Source organism: Tachyglossus aculeatus, assembly GCF_015852505.1.
Source record: "Tachyglossus aculeatus isolate mTacAcu1 chromosome 12 unlocalized genomic scaffold, mTacAcu1.pri SUPER_6_unloc_1, whole genome shotgun sequence".
In the NCBI taxonomy this organism is placed as follows: Eukaryota; Metazoa; Chordata; class Mammalia; order Monotremata; family Tachyglossidae; genus Tachyglossus; species Tachyglossus aculeatus.
Genome location: NW_024044828.1, coordinates 9,694,188 through 9,704,850, shown reverse-complemented (window position 1 = coordinate 9,704,850; position 10,663 = coordinate 9,694,188). Strand labels below are relative to the sequence as shown.

Below are 10,663 nucleotides of genomic sequence, written 5' to 3'. Positions count from 1 at the left end.
CAAGGCCTCCAAAGAGAATATCTGAGGGGGAAAAGGAGAACTTTGCTTCATGCAAACTATTTTCTGCTTCTGTGTCTTTCTAAGGTGTTCAAGGCAATAAAAGAGAACATTTGTGGTGGAGATGGAGAAATTTGCTTTATGCATAGAGTCTCCAGGTTTTAGTCCTCTAAGGCCTTCATGCAAAAAACTCTCCTGTCATTGTATCCACCTAAGATCTACAAGACCTGAAGGGAAAATATATGAGCTGGCAAAGAAGAAATTTTCTTCATACACAAATGTCTCCTAAACATAAGCCTATACCTGCAGCCTTCAAGGCCTTTTAATTGTGAAAAGCCCGAGGAATATTTGAGGTGGAAAAGGAGAAATTTGTTTCACGCAAAGAGAATCTCCTGCTCTGATTTCTCTACCTAAGGTCTTCAAGGCCTTCAGGAGAAGATCTGAGATGAAAAGGGAGAAATGTGCTTTATGCAAAGTATCTCCTACTTTAATTTCTCCTTGACAAGCCTTCAAGGCCTTTTAGTTGAGGGTAAGTCGAGACGATTTGAAGTGGAAAAAGGATAAATTTCCAACCAAGCAAAAACACTCCGGGTTTTATTTCACTACCTCAGGTCTACACTTCCTGGAAAGAGAAGCTCTGAAGTGAAAAGGAGAAATTTGCTTCATGCAAAAATTCTCCAGTTAATCTGTCTACCTAAGGTCTTCAAGACCCTGAAAGCAAAATAGATGAGTTGGAAAGGAGCAATTTGCTTTATGCAAAATTCTCCTGCTTTTCTCTTAGGCTAAGGACTTCAGTGCCCGAAAAGAGAATACTTGGAGGTAGAAAAGGAGACATTTGCTTCATGCAAAAAATTGCTAGGCTTGATTTTCTCTAACCTAAGCTCTGTAAAATCTGCCTAGACAATATATGAGGTGGAAAAGGCATAATTTACTTCATGCAAAAAAGTTCTCCTATGTATTGCTCTACCCATGGCCTCTAAGGCCTGCAAAGAGAATATTTAAGGAGTTTAAAGGAGACATGACCCACATGCAAATTTCCTCCTTTCTTTTAAGCTCATCCTTAAAGGCCTTGTGCTTTTCAATAGAGAAAATGTAATATACTTGGGGTGAAAAGGAGAAATTTTCTTCCTGCACAATGTCCCCCTTTATTTTGCCACCAAAGGCTTTGCCTTCCAAGGCCTTTTTGTTAGGAGAGACAAGAAAATATCTGGGATGAAAGAAAATGGTAAAACTTGCTTCATGCGAACAAACCTCCGGCTTAGTACATCACCTCAGGACTTCAAGGCCCTGTAATTTAGAGTTGAGTTGAAAAAGGAAGCATGTGCTTTATGTCAGTAAGTCAGCTATTTATTTCTCCACCTTAGGTCTTCAAGGCCTTTCACTTGATAGTGGAGATAGCCTAACTGGAGTGGAGAAAAGAGAGAATAGCTTCATAAATAGTCTAACTTGCTCCATGCAAAAATCTACCTCTGCATCTCCTAAGTCCCCCAGCCCAGGTCTTTAGGGCTTGGGCTGTTGGGGAAAGAGAGAGAGAGAGAGATTAGAGGTAGAAATGGGGTGAAGAGCTTCATGCTAATTCCCCCTAAGAATCCCTGGAAGGAGTTTTCACTCTTATCCTTCCACTCTGCCTGCTCTGCCATCTCCACCTGAGACAAAGTCATCGAACCACTCTGTGCTGCTTAAGCAGGTAAGAAATTGGAAGGCAAATGGGAGAGGGCCAGATTTGTGGTTCTTTGGAATGCTAGTTAAGGATGCTTTTGAGACCCAATCACTCCCCGGGTGCTCGACGATGCGTAAAAAAATTTCTATTAAGATATGCCTTAGCATTCTTTCAAATCACCAAACATTTGTTTCAATGTTTTGCTACAGTTGAAATATCATTCAGACCTATGTCAGAAGGTTAGAGTGTCCAGTCAACATTTCTCTTGGCTTCCAGTGGAGGTGGGCTACATTTCATGTCTAGGGAATCTCCCCGTCAGCGTGTCCTAGAGCGCAAATGAGGTGGTTTTTAGTTGGGATCAATTGATTAGTTTACTTTGTGCTCCGGAATCAATGACTTGGCCATCATCCTTTCCTGGATTGAGCCTGGTGTTTTGTAGCCTCCTCTGAGACCAGATTTTCACCTAGTCACTTTCCTGCCTCTTCTCTAGATCCTGCCTCCCAAGAGCTGCACTTGTTTAGTGTGGAAATAGTGGAGAAAGAAAGAGGTAAGCAGCCCTGGCAGAGTGTCTGGGTCATCGTGAAAACGAGCGATATACGGATCAACAGTTGGGATTCTGTTTCTTCCTGTTGATTTTTCTCTTTCCTGTTTGGTATGTTCGGTGAAATATTGGGGCAGGAACCAAATGTGGTTGCTCTCCTCGCTGCCCAAACATTAACCAAGCTTTACATAGGAAAATGTGTTATCAAAAATGAAGCTGACTGTAACTCCTTGATGTATGTACTAGACTTTCGTGGAGATACACGAACAAGAATGGAACTGTATTTCTCCCTTCCTGCAGGGCCAGCCAGCACCACTCAAGAAAGGCTCCATAGGATGTTCAACTCTAGAGGAACAGAGGATGAAGGACAATCAGATGACTGTTGGGTTTGGAGGGAAAAAATCCAGCTACTAGTTAAGAGGAAACGGTGCTGGATCCAAGGCTCAGTCTCGAGCCTTCTGGTCCAGGATTTTGGGGGTGGGGGGCAGATTAAAGAAAATTTGGGGGGGAGGAGGAGGGATTTTGCATCATGCCAAATTGTTGAAAAACGTAGGTTCCTGTTAGACAGTTCATGTAAGGCTCTGATGATCTCCTGCCTTGGGTCTTGAAGGCCCAGGGGTGAGGATGAAGAAAGTAACTTCATGTCAAAAATCTCCTGTTTGACCGTCATCTCCCATCCTGGCTATTCTGGTCTTTGTGGTGGGTGGTTGGGAGGGGGGAATCCCCAGAGAAACTCTGCTGGGCAAAATGGGAGGGTTCTCTTCTTGGAGAATCTCCGGCAAAACATGGTCCAAGAAATCCCCAGTTGGTCTTTATGGCTGCACTTCAGGACCAAGAGGTTATCCTCAGACAATTTGGGATGTGTCTCTTGTGAGCCGTGTAGTTTTCAGAGGGGTTAGAGCTGCTGCAATTTGACCCTGTAGGCTCATTTTCCATGTGAATCAATTATCCAGGTTTATCGGGAAATACCTTTTAAAATTCTATAGTGTTTTGTCAGGATTCCAATTTCAAACCGGTATGATGAAAGCATAACAGAGAGAACTCCTTGACTTTCTCTGAATCCTGGTTGACCAACTCTACTGTTCAATGGAGTGTTATTTTTCTGTCATTCAGCTGATACAAAACAACGAAAACATTTACGCAGTCCATCACACCAACATTTAAAAAGTCAATAAAATAGCTAAATAAAATAAAAAATAAATGTAGGACAATCAAATAGTTTAAAATAAAAATTAATATTAACATCAGTGACATATAAACTGACATATAAATATATACAACACTCATTCCATTGAACGTAGACGTCTGGGATATCTTAGGATTAAAAGAACCCCATCCATTTGGAGACCAAAAACCGCAAGGTTAATATCTGTGCCTTTTTCAACGTAATTAGACGAAAGGCTTTATGAAGGCAAACTGACTGTAACACTATGGACCCACCCAAAAACCTCAAGGGGAAATTCAGCCTAATTTCAAAGCTATTTTACGTCATAGGATTTTTTGAAGAATGTCTGACTATTTGAGTGCTTTGTCCTTAAGGTTTTGAATCTGCGCAGACTTGGGGGGCTGCTTCTCTGGACTGGATCTTGCCTGTCTGTGGTAAGCACTAGTAGGAACAGAGGTAAGTGTGAACTGAGCTGGTGGGGAGAAATCTACTAAGTCCCCTGAAGGATTGGTTCAAGGGATATCCTCAGGGTGGCCCTGGGGGCTGGCAATCGTTGCCTAGATGAAGGATTGGTTTAAGGGATATCCTCAGGGTGGCCCTGGGGGGCTGGCAATCGTTGCCTAGATGAATGTCAGTGCATTTACACGTGCCTTAGCTTTTCCACCTTAAAATCTGCCTGTAGGATTTTTGTTCCCCATATACAGCTAGGAGAGAATGAGATCCGGGGGAAAAACTGAGGTGAAAGTGCAGCGGTCCAAGAAGAAGAATTCACACGATCGAGTCAGCCATAGGAGGCATGGCCACTGTCCCTGCGGCCCCGTCTTGCAGCGGGGGGAAGCAGGGACAGCCTGGTGAGAGGGAACCGGGGGAGGAGGGAGGTGAGGAACCAGGCCTGAGGAGGTGGGATGGAGGGCCTATGCCCACTGCAGCACTGCCACTAGGTGCCCCCTGATCCTCAGTGGGTGCCCCCGCTGCAGGGGGGGGCAGTGGCAGTGCAGGGGAGGGAGCGGCAGGGAAGAGGGTGTTGCTGGGGACCACTTCTCTATTCTCTATCTTTTTCCCCAGTCCATCACACCAAGATTTAAAAGTCAATAAAATAGGTAAATAAAATAAAAAATAAATGTATAAATAAACACTGTAACACTATAGACCCACCCAAAAACTTCCAGGGAAAATTCAGTCTAATTTCAAAGCTATTTTACGTCATACGATTTGTTGAAGAATGTCTGACTATTCGAGTGTTTTGTCCTTAAGGTTTTGAATCTGTGCAGACTTGGGGGGCTGCTACTCTGGACTGGATCTTCCCTGTCTGTGGTAAGCAGTAGTAGGTACAGAGGTAAGTGCGAACTGAGCTGGTGGGGAGAAATCTACTAAGTCCCCTGAAGGATTGGTTCAAGGGATATCCTCAGGGTGGCCCTGGGGGCTGGCAGTTGTTGCCTAGATGAATGTCAGTGCATTTACACGTGCCTTAGCTTTTCTACCCTTAAAATCTGCTGGTAGGATTTTTGTTCCCCATATACGGCAAGGAGAGAATGAGTTTTCCTAGATCCGGGGAAAAAAGTGAGGTGACAGTGCAGCGGTCCAAGAAGAATTCACACGATCGTGTCAGCCATAGGAGGCCTGGCCACTGTCCCTGCGGCCCCGTCTTGCAGCGGGGGGAAGCAGGGACAGCCTGGTGAGAGGGACCCGGGGGAGGAGGGAGGTGAGGAACCAGGCCTCAGGAGGGTGGGATGGAGGGCCTACACCCACTGCAGCACTGCCACTAGGTGCCCCCTGATCCTCAGTGGGTGGCCCACTGCAGGGGGGACAGTGGCAGTGCCGGGGAGGGAACGGCAGGGAAGAGGGTGGTGCTGGGGACCCCTTCTCTGTCTTTTTCCCCTCCGTGCCTCCCCTTCCTGTTTCCACAGCACCCTGACATTCGAGGACCACAGCCCATTCGAGGACCACATCCCACCAGCCAAGCCAGCAGCAGCAGCTTCTTCCTGGACTCCCAACGGCCCGAGGGAAGCCATCCTGAAGCCCTCCTGGGAAGCCATCCTGAAGCCCTCCTGGGAAGCCATCCTGAAGCCCTCCTCACAGCACCCTAAGGACCACAGACCACCAGCCAAGACAGTGCCAACTTCTTCCTCGACTCTCAATGGCCCAGGGGAAATAATCCTGAAGAACTCCTGCCTGCATCCTAAAGACCACAGCCATCCAGAACAGCCCAGCTCCAACTTTTCCAGACTCTCATCAGCCCGAGAGGAAACAATCCTGAAGCACTGCTGACTGCCCCCCTGCCCCAGATCCCTTAGGATGCCTTCTGGGGCTTGGACTTGTGTCTGACCCCACCACCCCATCCCCACTCTAGATCCACCATTCCCCCCTTCCAGATATTCCAAGAAAACCTGTTCTTCCCCCCAAACCCCATGTTAATGAATTAAAGTTGTTAAAATTCCACCTCACACCAGATGGTCTTCCTGTGTTTGTGGATCGGGTCTCTGTATGGTTCTTAGAGATGGTGTCTTCACAGAATAATCATGACTGATGTTGATTAGCCCCCCCTCACCGCACCCTAAAGACCACAGCCCACCAGCCAAGCCAGTGCCAACTTCTTCCTGGACTCTCAATGGCCCCAAGGGAAGCCATCCTGAAGCTCTCCTCACAGCACCCTAAAGACCACAGCCCCTCCGGCCTAGCCAGCTCCAACTTCTCTGGACTCTCATCAGCCCGAGGGAAACAATCCTGAAGCACTGCTGACTGTACCCAGTCCCAAATCCCTTAGGATGTCTTCTGGGGCTTGGACTTGTGTCTGAGCCCACCACTAGACCACCATTCCCCCCTTCCAGATATTCCAAGAAAACCTCTTCTTCCCCCAAACCCTGTGTTAATGAATAAAAGTTGTTAAAATACCACCTCACACCAAATGGTCTTCCTTTGTTTGTGGATTGGGTCTCTGTATGGTTCAAAGAGATGGTGTCTTCACAGAATAATCAAGACTGTTGTTCAGTGCTGACTAAAACTCCTCTTTGTAGAAAGGAAAGTGAAGGTGGCAGCCTTGCCTAAGGGCTTTATACTAAAACAGTTGGGTGGGAACTCCTCAGCCAGCTGAAAGTGTGATAGTGTGACAGAGGAGCGGTGTGGCTTAGTGGAAAGAGCCCGGGCTTGGGAATCAGAGGTCAAGGGTTCAAATCCCCCACTCCCCTGCTTGTCAGCTATGTGACTTTGGGCAAGTCACTTAACTTCTCTGTGCCACAGTTACCTCATCTGTAAAATGGGGATTAAGATCGTGAGCCCCACATGGGATCACCCGATCACCTTGTATCCTCCCCAGCCTTAGAACAGTGCTTTGCACATAGGAAGCTCTTAACAAATACCAAATTTCAAGCACTTAGTACAGTGCTCTGCATACAGTAAGCGCTCAATAAATAGGACTGAATGAACAGTTCTGTGGGGAAAAGTGGAAGGGTGATCTATGGCACTAGATGCCCCCTCTTTAGAAGTCTTTTTTTCCCTCTGCTACACAGTGAGCTCTGAAAACTACGATTGATTAATCGAGAGAGGGCTCTTTCCTGAGATAGTAAACATCCCATCCTGCAGGGAGAATGATGGGAGCTGCCTGGTGAAGGGAAGAGCCAGACAAGTGATGGTTAGAAGATCACTCTTCTACCATGTCTGCTTTGGAAAGAGAAAGTACTGGAGAAGTGCCTCTCAGGCGGTCATTATACTGTAGAGTTGCAAAGATTTCCTTAAAAATATTTGTTAAGCCCTTACCCTGTGCCAAGAATTGTACTAAGTGCTGGGGTAAATACAAGTTAATCAGGTTGAACACAGACCCTGTCCCACAGAGGACACAGTCTTAATCCACATTTTGCACATGAGGTAATTGAGGCACAGAGCTCTTGGGTGATTTGCCCAAGGTCACACGGCAATCAATTCTAAATGACACTTTTGCCCAGACCCTTGCATCTAGGATGAATACAACTTTTAGATTATTCTGGTGTATATTTAGTGCTCTCTTTCTGTCCTAGAATTGTTTATTTTCTTTCAGATGTCCTTTGCTTTGAAAATCCTAATTATTTTCAATGTTTTTACTTTTCATTCCAACCTTCATAACCTCTTTGCTCGTTTCTCTCCCATTACTAACTCCCACTTTCCTTTTTTACGCAGTCATTTTTCAGGCACCGAGAAAGGCAGCCCCTCTTTTTTTTAGCAAGCGAGGCATAATACCCCGTGCTGGTTGCCACCAGGAGAAGGCAGTTTACAAATTCTGCCCTTATAAATCCATAATTTTACTTATTCTGTAGAGGAATCTGGAGAATGAGGCCCACGACCACCCTTTCAGGAGTGTTTCTTCCAAGTAAACACTGGGCAATTCGGCTTTATGGGTTAAGTGGAAAATGACACCCTGCAGTGTCAGTTCCCAGGAAACAGCAACCATCCAACTCAGCATCTCCAAAAGGCAGTTCAACACTGGTTCTTCAGTCCTCGGTTTTAAATAGTAAATACATTTATTATTTTAAGGGTGACACCCTGAGATACGATTTCCATGTTTAGCATTTCTCCTCATGTTACAATGTTGAAAGAACCACCCTACATCCCAAAACTTCAATGTTACCTGCACTGCAGAGTTTCATTTTTCGATTCATCAGAAACAAAAAAATCACCGTTTTGGGTTTTACTGTCTTTTCTTTGGATTTATTCCCAGAGAAGGAGCAATTTTTACCTCTAAATTAGTTTTTTCTGTTTATTTTTGAGAGTAGTTGCAATAGAAATTTGTACCAACTATCACGTTCGTTGTGGATAGGTAGTCTGGGATACAGTATCCAATGGCTGTGATGGGAATGAAGTTCACAGCTCCTTTCTGTCAGAAATTCTCAATCTAGATCCAGGGCTTTAATCCCAGATGAAGAGGAGGTGCAATATTTATAAGCACTCTTGGAGTGCAGGAAGGACAACAAGGGAGTGAAAGGTTTAAGGAGAGTGGTCTTCCTTCTCCCCGCTAGGGTGTAAGCTCCCTGTGAGCAGGGTATGGGATTTATGTTTCCCAAGATCTTACGTCAATCAGTGAATTGCCCTGAGTGAAGGGTAAAGAAAGCAATGAGAAGCAATGTGGCCTAATAGAAAGAGCCTGGATATGGGAGTCAGGGGACCTGAGTTCTTATCCGAGTTCCCCCGCTTGCCTGCTGTGTGACTTTGGGCAACTCACTTAACGTCTCTGTATCTCAGTTCCCTCACCTGTAAAATGGGGATAGGGGCTGTGAGCCCCATGTGGCATTACGACTGTGTCCACCCTGTTTATCTTCTATCTACCTTCAGTGCTTAGTACAGATCTTGATACAGATCTTGACATGTAGTATGCACTTAACAAATACCATAATTATCCCTTGTGCTTCCAGTACTAAGAGAGAGTTCACGTCTACCTCGGGTAATCGGTTCTCTTTCCATTAGGCCACGTTGCTACCATGTTGATATCTTCACGAAGATGACATCACTCAATTAAGAAATCAGTAGTATTTCTTGTCTACTTCCTCTGTGCAGAGCACCGCACTAAATTCGTGAGAGTACCATACGGTAAGTACACATAATAATTATGATAATTATGGCATTTGTTTAGCACTTACTTTGTGCCAAGCACTGTTCTAAGCACCGAGGTTGATATATGGTAATCAGGTTGGGCATAGTCCCAGAGACTATGTGGATTTATAGTCCACACTTCTTCGCACATACTCATGTAATTATCTTCCCATGCTGCACATTACTAAACACACAACCCCAAGCACATTCCTAGCCCTTCCCACTCTGTCAACAGCAGCGGATCTCAGGAGTTACTCCTGGGCCTGGATGAGCCTACTTTACCATGGCAAAAAAATTCTAATTGGTCTTTATTAATCAAGCCTTCTCTCTCGACTTTCAAGTATCCCCACTTGAACTCTTGGCTCCATTCAAAATTTAGGGACCTATAGAATAACCATAAAAAATGAAATCCTCATTCCTATTGTGGAAACGATCATAGAACTTTTTATTTTTATAATTGAGCCCATGAAACTTATGTGACTACTGTATGACAGTATAACATTTCAGATAAATGGTGTTTTCCATTCTGCTTTTAATGAAGAGAAAGAATTCACCATAAGGTTCCACCCCAAGGATTTCAGAAACCAGACTTAAGGGGAAACATGAAAACAGGTTTCCATTTTGTGATATTCTGTGATTAAATATCAGAGAATTTGAGAAGCAGCGGGGCTCAATGGAAAGAGGACGGGCTTCGGAGTCAGAGGTCGTGGGTTCAAATCCCAGCTCCGCCAATTGTTAACTGTGTGGCCTTGGGAAAGTCACTCATCTTCTCTGTGCCCCAGTTAACCTCATCAGGTTGTGGGATAACCTGATCACCCTGTTACCTCCCCAGGCCTTAGAACAGTGCTTTGCACATACTAAGCGATTACTAAATGCCATAAAAAATAAAAAATATCAGCGAACAGTCACTGATTACTACTGGACTGGATGTTCACCTGGTGACTGCTTGGTTTTCTCCTGGACAGCTTTCTGGTGCATGATCAAGATTGGCTCTCAGTTCTAAGGTAACAACGATGGTGAGACTGCATCCCTGAGGATCTCTAGTTTTGAGAGAGACTAATTGCACATTTTATTCCCACAAACATAGTCGGGCATCTCATTTGGCCCCTGAACTCTGGGGGACATTGCTCCAACTCCACTGGTTCACTATGGGAAAGGGACATCCTATTATCAGTAGTTTAGGTGACAAAAATGCCTCATAAACATATCCCTATACTCCTTCATTCACCTAATTCATTAATAGTAATAATGATAATTATGGTAGTTACGCACTTGCTATGTGTCAAGCCCTGCTCTAAGTACTTAGGTTGATATGAGGTAATCAGGTCAACACAGTCCCCATTCAGAGATGGGCTCACACAGTCGTAATCCCTATTTGACAGACGAGGGAACTGAAGCCCAGAGAAGTTAAGTGACTTCCCAAGGTCGCAACCCAGACAAGTGGCAGAGCAGGGATTAGAACTTATGCATTTCCTTACTCGCAAGCTTGTGCTCTTGCCACCAGGCCACACTGCTTCTTCCCCAAGTTGACTTTCATGTCTGGCTCCCCCTACTGTTTTCAAAGTCCTTATGGGTAGGGAGCACTTCCATCAACTGTTCTGTACCCTTCCAAACACTTAGTAATGTGCCCTGAGTGGAAAGAGCCCATGCTTGGGAGACAGAGGTCATGGGTTCCAATCCTGCCTCCACCACTTGTCAGTTGGGTGACTTTAACTTCTCTGGGCCAGACCAGGGATTAGAAATA

General features: G+C 45.2%; 1 long non-coding RNA gene across 1 annotated transcript; it reads left to right on the top strand.

Annotated features, from left to right (window-relative positions):
• The first annotated feature begins 1,596 nt into the window (after positions 1-1,596).
• LOC119920911 lies at positions 1,597-2,678 on the top strand. The gene is made up of 3 exons (XR_005448438.1): positions 1,597-1,684; positions 2,148-2,204; positions 2,499-2,678. It is a non-coding gene; the product is annotated as an uncharacterized LOC119920911 (long non-coding RNA).
• The last annotated feature ends 7,985 nt before the right edge of the window (positions 2,679-10,663 follow it).